Consider the following 12754-nt stretch of genomic DNA (forward strand, 5'->3'; position numbering starts at 1 on the left):
TCCACTTAATTGAGAACTTTGATGAGTATATGAGTTCCACAGCAAGCAATAATGAAACTTTAATTGTCTGGTATTATGTTCTCAAAGCAACTTCTATATGATTCCCAAAATGCATTTCTAAAGAATTCTTATTGCATTAACTAATAATTTGTACTTAATGACAAATCATAAAATTTGGCATAGACACAATATAGAAGGGGACAGTAGGGGCAGGGTCAAGGGACTCTATGTGCCTTCCCTTGTGTGTTTACCCTCAGAGCAAAGGGTTTGTAAAAGTATAATTTTAAGAGCCTCTTTTAAAGTAATGAGTGATCCACACTGCCATCTTAATCCACATCGTCCTTAGCATTGACTTCTGTTACTGTGTTAGGTGACCAACCTTCAGTTTTCCTTCTTTTTGTTGTCATGGGTTGTGCTTTAAGACAGGAAATTATAACAATGACAACAATAACAATAGTAATAAGTACTTATGTAACCCTTTCTATGTACCAGGCACTTTTCTAAGTGCTTTATTTATATTAACTCCTTTAATTCTCATAAGAGTTCACTGAGGAAAGCATTAGTAGAATCTGCATTTTACAAATAATGAAGCTACGGAAACAGAGAAGTTAAGTAACCTGCCTAAGTTCGCACAGCTTGGAAGTGGCAGAGCTGGAATATGAACTTTGAGATCTGGCTGCCAAGCACATGCTCTAAACCACTCCACCTTGTATCTTTTGCATTGACATAATATGCACTGCTTTGTATTGGCATACATCATGATTGTTTAAGTTTCCGATGTTCCATTGCAAAAGACCTTTCCTAACATCAGCGAAGAGTTTTACTTATTTATTTATTTCCCATTCACAGTTCCCAGATGTATTCAGATTTCTATCTTCCAGCCTTGGGCAGTTTTCCATCTTTCTTAGCCTTGCACAATGTTTGGTTTGTTTTTTTAATTTCAGGGATAATTTTTTTAACTAGTACTTTGCAAGTAATAATTGGTCACTTAGTTTTTAGAAGATACTGTGATTATCACTTCCTGCCCAAGGTCAAGAAATATTCACTGATGACCTACTCTCTGCTAGGCCAAGGGCTGGGCGCTCAAGGCACGGAGTTAAATAAGGAGACGTCCACAAAGAGCTCCTTTCCAGAGAACACGGTAAGGGTTCCGAGTAAGGGGTGCGGAGGGTCCCCTGAGGAAGCAGGTGGGGCATCGAGTTTGGAGTGCGGTGTCTTTTGAACAAGGGGAGGCAGTGGTTTGAGGGAAGGCTAGTCCAGCCACTAGGGCCAAGATTGTGTGCGTGAGAATGGAGGTGACACAGACACATGAGCAAAGGTCTCCTCAGGAGAGAGTGCACACAGCGGAGACGTCTCTGTCCACTGAGCCCACGTTCGCTGTTTCGCTGTGTGTTTGTTTTCTTCTTCACAGTCCCCCTTTCTCTCTCTAGGCCTGTCGCCAGCTTTGTCGAATCACTTTGGGAGTAGGTATGAGCTGTACTGGAATATTTCTTTTTCTTTGAAAGGAATTTACTCTCCTCAGGAAAAAAGAACGCTCACGTGATGTACAAACGGCATATCTACAACGAGGAGTGAGCGTCCATCCCTGAGTTTCTTAGAGATTCTTGCCTAAGGTGACTGGTTCACAAAGGGGTCAAGGACCAAGAAAGGAGGGAAAGAAGAAGGAATTTTAACCCAAGTGTGAGCACTGCTGCTGATAAGAGTGGACTGAGCTGTTTACGACAAAGGCCGTATCCAGCTCAGCTGTCCAGTCCAAATTCCCGTCCTCCTGTTCACCTTCATTCTCCCGGCTCAGCCTCTCCCTCCAGCTGCCTCAGCCAGGGTCCTGGCTGTGTATAGCTCACAGGTGAGAGAGACCAGAAGGAAACTATACTGGCGTTGGGGGTGGGGGGGGTGGGCGGGGGCAGTGGATAAGATCTCACCAGGCAAGTGTGAAAGAAAAAAAAGGAGGGCAATGGCCCGAGGGGGCCCTCCTCCGCTTTCCTAGAGCAACCCCACTGAAACCAAAGAGCAGTTGCCCAGGGCTGCAGACAGTAGGCAACCTTTTAATACAGAATTACTGTCATTCGTGGATAAAAGTGACCCAAACAGTGTACAGGACCCTAACTATATCTGCTACAAACTGTGGTGAATCTGGCTACAAGTAACAGAAAACCTCAACTAAAAGTGGCTTAAACAAGATAAGCTTTTCTTTCTTTTTTGGGTAGAGGAACCTGGAGACGGGTGGTCTCAGATGAGCACGGCAGCCCAGGATGCTTTCAAGGACCCTCGGTCTCTCTGCTCCACCATCGCTTGCACATGTATTCCATCCTCAGGGTCACCTTGTGGTCCAAGATGGCAGCTGGAGCTCCAGCGTTTATATCTGCTTTTCAATCCTTCTGGAAGGAGCAGAATAAAGACAAAAGGGTAAAAAAAGGGCACTTCCTAGGACCCTGAGTCAGCTCCCTTTTCACAATTTATATCTCAGTGACCAGAAGTACAAGGCCATAGCTAGCAACAAAGGAGCTGGGGAATGTAATCTTTATTTTCGGCAACGATGTGCCCAGCTCCAAACTGAAGAAAGCCTCCCACTCCTGGGTCTTCCATGTGTCCCCGGAGTCGGTGAGCACACAAGTACCCAATACAGTTGCTGATCACTTAACTGAAAAACAGGAAACAATGCTACTATCAAGATTTGGGGGCATAGGAAAGGACATAAATCAAAATGGAAGATCTGTTATTTTACAAACATTAGCTTGCAATGTCATGGAACTCTCATTAACACTTGGACTTGATTTTTAGCTAAATCCACCAAAATGTCCAATGTTACAAATGGTCCATCAAAAACAGGTGATGGGGGAAACGAGCGATTCTCCTTAGAATAAAGGGCCTCACTGGTCTTATTCATTGCTCTCTCCAGCATCTATAACACTGAATGGATGAATGAGTTACAGCAACTTTCCCCACAGTTTGTGGTCTTGATTTCCTCATAATCCAGACCCTCTGCTTTTTCCTCTGCCTTTTTAACGCCTGGCATGAGCTCTGTGCTGTTTCAACTCTGTACCTTAATGGCTGCCTCCCACTCTGAAATGTCTTGGACTTGTGAGTCCTGCCTCCTTGAGACGGTTTTCAGCTCTTTCCACATTTGTCTCAGGTGAACTGAGCTGAAGCTACAGTTACTGATGCTTCCAAACCCTATGCCTTTGGGGACCCGGTGGGCACTGACACATCGTCTGACCTTGGCTCATCCCTAAAATCTTATTTTTTTCTTTCCACTTTGCACTTTCCAGGCTTTGGGTAACTTATGCTTCTTCAATGACAGTATGTTATAAGCAAACTACCCACTGTCCTCAAGAAAGGTATTGCCAAGGTCTCTGTGCTTCTTCCAGAATGATGTCACCTTTCCCAAGGATCTGCAAAGATTCTGTCAGTTTCTCTGGTCAGAACTCTCGCTTGTTATTTTGAAATGTATGTCACTGTAAATAATTTAGGAAGAAAGTTAACAGGGAAGAAGGAAAGGCCAATACCCGGTTAGTTACCACGTGACCAACTGAGGCTCAGTCCTGCTGGGGACCCTCTGAAGAACCCTGTAGAATGCACCCCTGAAGGATGGCAGGGTGAGGTGGGAGCATTTATCCACCACCTCCAGTCCCTCTTTGGTTGAGAAATGCCTTCTGGGGCACGCTTCCAGCTGCGTGTGTGCAAGGGCTGAGACACGGAGGCTTTGGAAAAGTCCTGAGGCAAAAAAATTGAAAGACTTGATGGTGGGCACTTGAAGGAGGAAGCCTCCAGCCTGCCTGGAACTGTCGACCGCACTTGCAGCGGAAGGTGAGGCGTGAGCAGGTGTGACAAGGGGCACCTTGTCTGCCAGGAGGACTGCATTATGGGTTGCCGTACCAACCTTTTCATTCCTTTAACTTTTCCACTGGGCTGCTTTTGAGTATAAGCCCTAAGCTGTTTCAGAAGCTGGCCCTGTTGCCCCTGAAGTTGTTCTGATTCCTTGCTGCTGCTGGGACGATAGTACTCCATTCACAAACCACATCCTAAAGGCCTCTTATTTTCTTACTCTGGTTGTCCTTGGCTTCTGAGCAGGCCTGGACTCCATAACAGTGGCCGTCAACATTTTTAAACTTGCAAGTACTCTAGCTTACACAAGGAAAGTGATCAATATATATTTGTTGATGATTCTCACAATATTGAAACTCTGACATTAGAAATACTGTGACGTAGGAGCTTGCTGAGTCAAGCCAACCAAGATTTCTTGCAGTAAGTATGTCAAAGAATGAACAAGAGAGCTGAGGGTACTTATGTAGGAATTCAGGAAGCTTCTACATACAGGTAGAGTTATTATGTTTCCAATATCTAAAATCTCATCTTGTCAGACAGAGGCGGCGTGTTATTTGTGGGAGTTAGGTTCTAAAATCGGTGCAAAAAAGGAACTCCAGGAGAATCTCAAGGCTTTTTTTTTTCAATCATGTGGGGAGGGAAAATGTCAGAGTCAAAAATATCCTTGAAATCTCTCTATATTTCATAAAAAATAGTGTGCATATTTTGTTTTTACAGACAACGTAAATTCTTATGCACACTAGGTTTGAAACCCCCTGTATTGGAAGACTCTATCTGTAGTTAGGCATGCCAGCCTTTCTGCCCATGAGCTTTAACTATGAAATCCTAAAGTGACCGGGGGCTGCGCAGTGATTGCGTACATGTTCCTGCCTGCCTCCAAGATTGCTCCAATCTATGTCGCTCTTACTCCTCTATATGCTATTAAATTTGAGATGTCCCTCTTGTAATGAGTATTAGCCCGTTATTTGTGATATATATTTGCAAATACTTCCTTCCAGTTTGTCTTTTGACTTTGCTTATGGTGCTTTTTACCATGCAAAAGTGTTGTGGTTTTTTTTAATGTAGTCTTTTCTTTTATTGCAACTTAATTTTGGATTATAGTTCAAAAGCCTTTCACCATACCCAGGTTAGAAAGGAATTTATCTGTGTTTTCTCTCAGTACTTGTCTTTGGTTTTGTTCTTTACGTGAAGATCGCTGATTCCTTTGGAGTCTATTCCTGTGTGTAGTGTGAGGTGTAGGTCCAACTTTGTCTCTTGCCAAGTGGCTATTTCTGGTTTTCTTGTACACAAAACACTGTGTTCTCTGCAGCCACACATTTATAAACTGTCCCCTGGGGTGAGTCACTTCTGCCTATAGTGAATCATGTTCGCTTTGTTGTTTGGTTCCAAAGGGTACTGTTTTCTGAAACTGTTTACAGATTCTGGGGGGTGTACCTTATCTTGAGCCCTAGTGCCTCACAAAAAGAATATGGTAGTTAAAAAGCACTTTTCTGATTGTCCAGCCCTGCTCAGGGATTGTAGAAATTTTAAATAAGGTGGATGATCTGGTTCCCATGATTAAGGAGTTCAACTTGTGGAAGTACACGTGGAGTGATTAGAAAATAATTGAAGGCAGCATAGAACTAGTAAATTTTACATTTTGGGTTTCTGCCTAAACACCAGGAAGTATTTCTCTGCACCAGGGCAATCAGTCTTTATGGAGAGGTTGCTTTTGAATTATTCACTTCAGCTGCAGGTAATGGAGACCCTAACTGACAGAGGCATAAACATTTTTCCCCTTTTATATCAAGAAATCTGGAAGGAGGTGGTTACTGACTTTGGTTCAGGCACCCTAACCTCCCCTTCTCGTCCTGAAAGCAGAAGATAAAACTTCCATGTGAAAGATGCCCTCCCTATACCAGGAGGAGAGGAACGTTGGCATCACCAGAGATGGGAAGTTGTCGCCAAGGAAAACCTGTACAAACAGACCGTGTGAAGTTAACTTTTATCTTCCTTTAGCCTCCCCGTACATTTTAGTTACTTTTTCACAATTACTACTCTTTGGTCAACCTAGTATATAAGCACTTAAGTCTAACTGCTTTGGGGGGCTTCACTTTTCTTGAAGGCTCCCATGTAGACATAAAAATAAAATGTATGTGCTTTTCTCCTCGATCTGTCTTATGTCAATTTAATTCTCAGGCAGAAGGTGGAATTTTCAGCGCCCCTCCCACCTCCAGGGAGGACAGAGAGGCGAGAGATTGAATTAATCCCCAATGGCCAATGATTTAATCCACCAGGTCTATGTAATGAAACCTCCATAAAAACCCCTAAATGATGAGGTTCAGAGAGCTACCAGGTTGTTGAGCACAATAAGGTGGTGGGAGGGTGGTGCACCCAGAGAGGTCATGGAAGCCAGTGCCCCTCCCCCCATACCTAGCCGTATGCCTCTCTTCTATTCGGCTATTCCTGAGTTATATCCTTTATAATAAACCAGTAAATGTAAGTGTTTTCCTGGGTCCTGTGAGTCGTTCTAGTGAATTATCAAACCTGAGGAAGGAACCCCCAAATTTATAGCCAGTTGATCAGAAAGTCCCCATGACAACCTGAGACTTGAGACTGGTATCTGAAGTGGGGGCAGTGTTGTGCGACTGAGCCCTTAACTTGTGGGATCTGACCCTAATTCCAGGTAGAGAGTGTCAGAATTAAATTGAATGGCAGGACAGCCAGCTGGTGTCAGAGAGTTGGAGAAGTAGTGTTGGAAAAGACACTACACATTTGGCTTCAGAAGTATTGTGAGTAAAAACAGCTCAGAGAGACCAACAGAGCAAAAAATAGAGAGGATGAGTTAGAACGATTCTGGAGGACAAAGGTGGGCCCCCTTACTTAGCCAGAGAGTAGCAGCCTTGACCTGTAATAGTGAGGCAAAAAGGTTGGTGATAGAGTTAAGAACAAGAATGAGCTTTAAGACAGACAGAGACAATGCTTCAGAGAGATCAAGGATGATAGCTATGGATAAAAAGAAGTTTAAAGGGCTTGAGGCATAGCAGGCAAGTTGATTAAAGGCTCTGAGGTAGATGTTTTCGGTCAGATGTGGGGCTGAGGCCAGAGGACTAAGCAGAGTAGGAGTAGGAGTTGGAGCAGGTCAGCCGCGTCAGAGCCTGGAGAGGGTGACATCCTAAGGGCTGGAGGAGGTGGTGAGCGACCAGTGTCAAGGAGAGAAGTGGGCTCTAGATCACGTCCCTGAAAATAATTTCTTCAAAAGCCGATTTATCAATTGGCCAGGTTGCTGAAAGTTGTCAGACACCTTAAATGAATCTGCAGCAACGTTGGGTTCCTGACTCTCGGAAACCAGAGCAGACTCCAGGGACATCGTGGGTCTGACCATCCGATCTGATCAGATCTCCTCAGCCTACCCCAAGTGGGTTAGCCACTGGCTGAGGAAACACATAGTTCCAAAATTATTTTCCTATCACTTTATGGTAGCTTATATAGCTATGGAATTCAACAGCTGGGGAAATTCACAGAATTTCTTGAATTTTTCAGAGCCTTCCGGGAACATCCGTGTTTAGGAGGCAGCTGGGTCGAAAAGTGCTGATGCATTTCCTGCTTCTTTATCTTCCACTTCCTTGTCACACACCTCCGGAAGTGTCTGTCGCCTGCGTTAGGCCAGCTGTGTGTTCTCTCCTGATCTGTAGCTGTGGAAGGGGAGCCAGTAAGCCAAAAGCAGATATAGATGGCACTTGTGGAGTTGACCCTCTCCTGGCTGTGAGAAATGGATATTTATCTGACTGTTAGTTCTGTGTTTACTCAAGTCTAGAAAATTGCAGAGAAGTTCCAAATGCCGTATGTACAGGGAATGTAGTGTTTTGTGGCCAAAAATCTCACCGGGGTATTTTGGCTCTTGCCTCAGCTGTCTGTGAGGAGACGTCTCTGTCCTCAGCCTTCTTTCCCAGGGCGTTGTGAAGATGGGGAGACAATGCCTAGTGACAGATGGTGCCCTCCACCCTGCCATTCTAAGTTAATGATTATTAGTGAACTTCAGCGTTTGGAAGGTACGGAGCTCTCACCAGTGATTAGAACATGCTGTGTGCCCAGCTAGGTGCCATGCATGTTTGAGGGCAGAAAGGTTGGACTCTGATGCACAGAGACTGTGGATTCCTCCATATGTTTTGAAAACTATCTTTGCGAAGTAAGTCTACTGATTTGTCACTCAGGAGAAGAAAACACAGCAAGCTGGAGTCAGAAGGCATAGGACAGAAAGACAGAAAACCTAAGTGGGATGAAGGCAGGAAAGGGGCTTTCAAGAAAATGTAGACTCGGACCTCTCCCCCTCCTCCCCTCCAGTGTCCTTGCTCTCTGGATAGCTAAGAAAGAGAGGTGGAATGAGACTGGGAGAATCTTAGAAGCAGACCAGATTAGGGACAGAGCTACCCGTGCCCCAGAGGAAAGAAAGACCATTAAAGGCATGTGAGGAGAGCAGTCCCCTGAGCGGCTTTGATCCAAGGTCAATTCTTGAAGGCCCCATTGCTATTTCTCACCCAGATTTGCCTGATTTCTTAGACAATAGTTCCATCTGATTTGTCTGTTTCAAAGTTGATTTCTTCTCTTCCTCTCTGCTTAGATGGTATTTACAAGCCTCTGCTAGAAAAGTTTTCACCTGATCATGATTCCTCACACATAGCCCTCCTCGCTGTCACCTCTGGGCTAAATGCCCAGGCCTAGTGCTTCCTGGTTGGCCTGGTTTTGTAGCCATTGAACATCAATAATAAAGTAATATCAGGGTAATAAAATACTGGGTGTGGGATGTCATAATACCTACGCTATAGTAGGAAAATTTCAGGCAAAAATGACGTGCTGAACTCAAGAATTTCCTTTCCTTACCACCTGGCAAAATCTTCAAAAGATCGTCAGAGAGAGAAAGGGAAAATTTCACCAGTAGCAATAAAACAAGGGAAGGAGTACAATTTTTGGTCATAAACTTTGCAAAGCGGTGACCAAGGACCCAAACAGAAGATTTTACCTCTGATTCTCTCCTCATCCTATCTGTGGCGCATCCCCACTAAGCAAGACAGAAAGTAGGTAATTTGACCCAATCTTCCTTAAAAACTCCTGATTAGGAGAGAAATGGACTGAAGTGGCCAGTAGACAGACCAGGGAAAAGTCAAAGAACCCTGGAGAGAAGCTACTCTCACTGCAGGATGTCAACAGAGGCAGGAAGAATGGCCAGGGCTCACCATTTTCTTGGTTCCATGTGGAATTCAGGGAGTGATCTGAAGCTACGGGACTAGATGCTGCTCCAACCAGGTAGAGGCTTCCTGGCTATAAGAAATCTCAGAAACGAGAGCAAAGCCCAGGTACCTTAATAACAGGTGCATGCAGCCCCAGGACTCTCCGTTCTCCCTTCCAGTGCCCTCAATCTACAGGGATGAGTAGAACCCAGTGTTCAGGTTTAAAGTTCTTGTTTTTAGAGGAAGATGATATAGGACGAGTAACAAGGACAATTCCTCCATATCATAGATTATATAACATACCACCAAAAGGCCCTAGAGAAGGGTTTCACAACCTGAGCACTTAATATCTTGGGCCAGATAATTCTTTGTTGTAGAGGAGGAGGAACCTGCGCATGGTAGAATGTTTAGCAGGTCCCTGACCTCTGTCTGCTAGACACCAGCAGCAAACCCCAGCCCCGCTTCTGCCTCAGTTGCAACAACCAAAAATGTCTCCAGATATTACCAAATGTTTTCTGGGGTAGTAAATCATCCTAAGTGGAGAACCACTGCTCTAGAGTCTAGACATGGCACCCACTTTAAATACGGGCAAGGAGAAAAAAATGACATGACAGCTAGAGAAACATTTCATACTGAAACAGTAAATAAGTTAAAGTTAGGAAGTTAGCAGGCAAAAGACAGACAATGAATCCACTCTAGAAGGGTAATATAAACCAAGGAAAAGAAGAAAACTCTCCCAAACTCTTTCTCATTATAGAACAATTTATTAACATAACTTCAATAACACAGAAGTTCAAAGACTAGATGGTAAACTAACAGAATAGACTGAAAAAGGAGACTGCAATGCTAAGGAAATTAATTGAGTTCCAAAATAATACCACTATAGAACTAATAAATAAATAGTATATCAAATTTATTTTGGTATACTGGACAGGATGAAATGAAGAATTACTGACAAAGAGAAAAGCTTGAGTTACTACAGAAAACTGAGTAAAAAAACAAATCAATTAAAGCAATTAGATAAGAGGATATAGATATGGAGGCCATAAAAAGATCATCTAACATGCGGATAAGTTGCTATCTTTGAAGTAAAGAACTCTCCAAAGGAAACACAACAAATATTTAGAAATAAGACGGTGGGATGTTGGTAAATGATGAAGCTGGATGATGAGTACATGGGATTTCATTATATTATTTCCTCTACATTCGTGCATATTTTAAAAGTATTTATAATGAAAAGTTTTTAAAAGCAACCAAAGACATAATAGAAAGACATATTCGTGAACTCAACATACTGATTTGCCAAATGAAAGGGCATGCAATGAAGCAGGAAAAAAATGAAAGAAACAACAGTTGCAATAAAACATTGTCTGGGGGTGCCAGCCCCATGGCCGAGTGGTTGAGTTCGCATGCTCCGATTCTGCGGCCTGGGGTTTTGCTGGTTCGGATCCTGGGTGTGGACATGGCACTGCTCATCAGGACACACTGAGGTGGCATTCCACATAGCACAACCAGAGGCACACACAACTAGAATATACAACTGTGTACTGGGGGCGCTTTTGGGAGAAGAAGAAGAAGGGGGGGAAAAAAGGAAGAGTGGCAACAGATTTTAGCTCAGCTTCCAATCTTTAAAAAAGAAAAAAATTAAAAATTAAAAACAAAAAACAAAAAGACATTGTCTGGTTCGGTTACTAAACTTCATATATAAAGAAAGAACGGTTTGGATTCCAGGCACAAAAACATAAGAGAAAAAACGTTTACCTCAGATTTCTCTATAGCAACATTTAATGCCAGAAGACAATGGAGTCGTATCTACAGCCCTGAGAAAAAGGAGAAAAGGTGTGACCCAAGAATATTTTACCCAGCCAAGCTGAACTTTAACTGTCAATGCAGCAGGCAGAAATTCTCAAACGTGGAGGTACACAAGGAACATAGCACTCAAGTCATACTTAAAAAATTTATAGATGATGAATCCAGCTAACAAAAGGACGATTTGGAAATCCATCTTAAAAAGGACAAAAGGAAATCCAATGCTTCAATGAAATGGAGGAATATTTACCCATTTTTGGAAGGAAAATTTATGTGACCAAAATCTACTGAAACCAGGCAAGTTATCCTTCAAGTGTAAAGGCAAAAGGCAGACATTATCCAAGAGAAAGAAACTCATGGAGCACAGCACTCATGAGTGCTCTTGAAAATGGTACTTATTGAAGAAACTCAGTGACCCGAGAACTGAATGAAAATAGAGAACTCAAGTACAGAGAAAATGAGGTAAAATGATTGGTAAATTTATATTAATTTAAATATATAACTAAGACTAATGTCGGCAAAATTGTGATTATATAAGTATGGTTACATAACTATATAAATATATATCTAACTATAAATATAACCTCTGATAATGTAAAAACAGTAACATAACTAAGAAATATTAGGTGTTGGATATGGAGAACAAAAAGAATCAATACAATAAGATTACTAATTTCCTCGAATTTCCCAGCAGGAAGTAAATCAATATGTGATCAGAGGATGTTCTTTGACCACAGTGGAATTAATCTAGAAATCACAAAAAATCGCCCACACCCTGACAATTAAGTATCCATGGGTCAAAGAAGAAATCACAAGGGACGTTAGAAAATCTTTTGAGCTGAATGATGATAAAGATTCAACATGTCCAAACTTGTGGAATGTAGGTAAAGTGGGACATAGAGGAAAATTTGTGATCTTAAATGCATGTATTAGAAAAGAAGAAAAGCTAAAAATTACTTAAATTGCCTTCTCAAGAGGCTAGAAAATGTATGTCAAATTAAACCTAAAGAAAGTAGAAAGAAGTGGGGCCCGGCCTGGTGGCGCAGCGGTTAAGTGCGCACGTTCCGCTTCGGCGGCCCTGGGTTCGCTGGTTCAGATCCCAGGTGAGGACATGGCACCACTTGGTACACCATGCTGTGGTAGGCGTCCCACATACAAAGTAGAGGAAGATGGGCACGGATGTTAGCTCAGGGCCAGCCTTCCTTAGCAAAAAGAGGAGGATTGTCGACAGTTAGCTCAGGGGTAATCTCAAAAAAAAAAAAAAGTAGAAAGAAGGTAATAATAAAGATAAGAGCATAAATCAATAAATAAAAATACTTACAAGAGAGAAAACCAACAAAGCTAAAAGTTGGGTCTTTAAAAAGATGAAGAAAGTTGACCACCCTCTACCGAGATTGCTTGAGAAAGAAAGAGAACAAGCACAAATTAACAATATTCAGAATGAAAAAAGAGTTCATTACAACATCATGTTCATACTAAAGAGATAATGAGATAATATTCTAAAATTTATGTGAAAATAGCCAAAGCAATCTTGAAGAAGAACAAAATTGGAGGATTAACTCAGGCACGTATCAAGCTCTATTATAAAGCTATCGTAATTAAGACAGTGTAATACGGGCACAGGGAAGGACAGTAGACCACTGACACAGGACGTCGTTCAGAGACAGACTGACACTGAAATGTTGCCGCCTGGTTTTGACAGGGGTCAGAGATGGACTCACACATAAACGGACACCCAGTTTTTGACAAAGCTGACACTTCAATGCAGTAGGGAAAGAATGGTCTTTTCAATAAATGGTTCCAGGTCATTTCACAATCTATATGGAATATATGTATGTATATATATATATATATACATATTCTTGATCTGTACAATCCCAATCCAGATTAATTGCAGATCTAAATGTGAAAGG

General features: G+C 42.4%; 1 protein-coding gene across 1 annotated transcript in view; it reads left to right on the forward strand.

Moving 5' to 3' along the window:
- The first annotated feature begins 1044 nt into the window (after positions 1-1044).
- Positions 1045-12754, forward strand: part of ANKRD31 (ankyrin repeat domain 31) — a 174520-nt gene continuing 162810 nt past the window's right edge. Inside the window, exon 1 of the mRNA XM_070571633.1 lies at positions 1045-1141. The gene's annotated coding sequence lies outside the window, so the exon portion shown is untranslated. The remainder of the gene's footprint in view (positions 1142-12754) is intronic.

The sequence above is a fragment of the Equus przewalskii genome, chromosome 13 (assembly GCF_037783145.1).
Source record: "Equus przewalskii isolate Varuska chromosome 13, EquPr2, whole genome shotgun sequence".
NCBI classification, from domain to species: domain Eukaryota; kingdom Metazoa; phylum Chordata; class Mammalia; order Perissodactyla; family Equidae; genus Equus; species Equus przewalskii.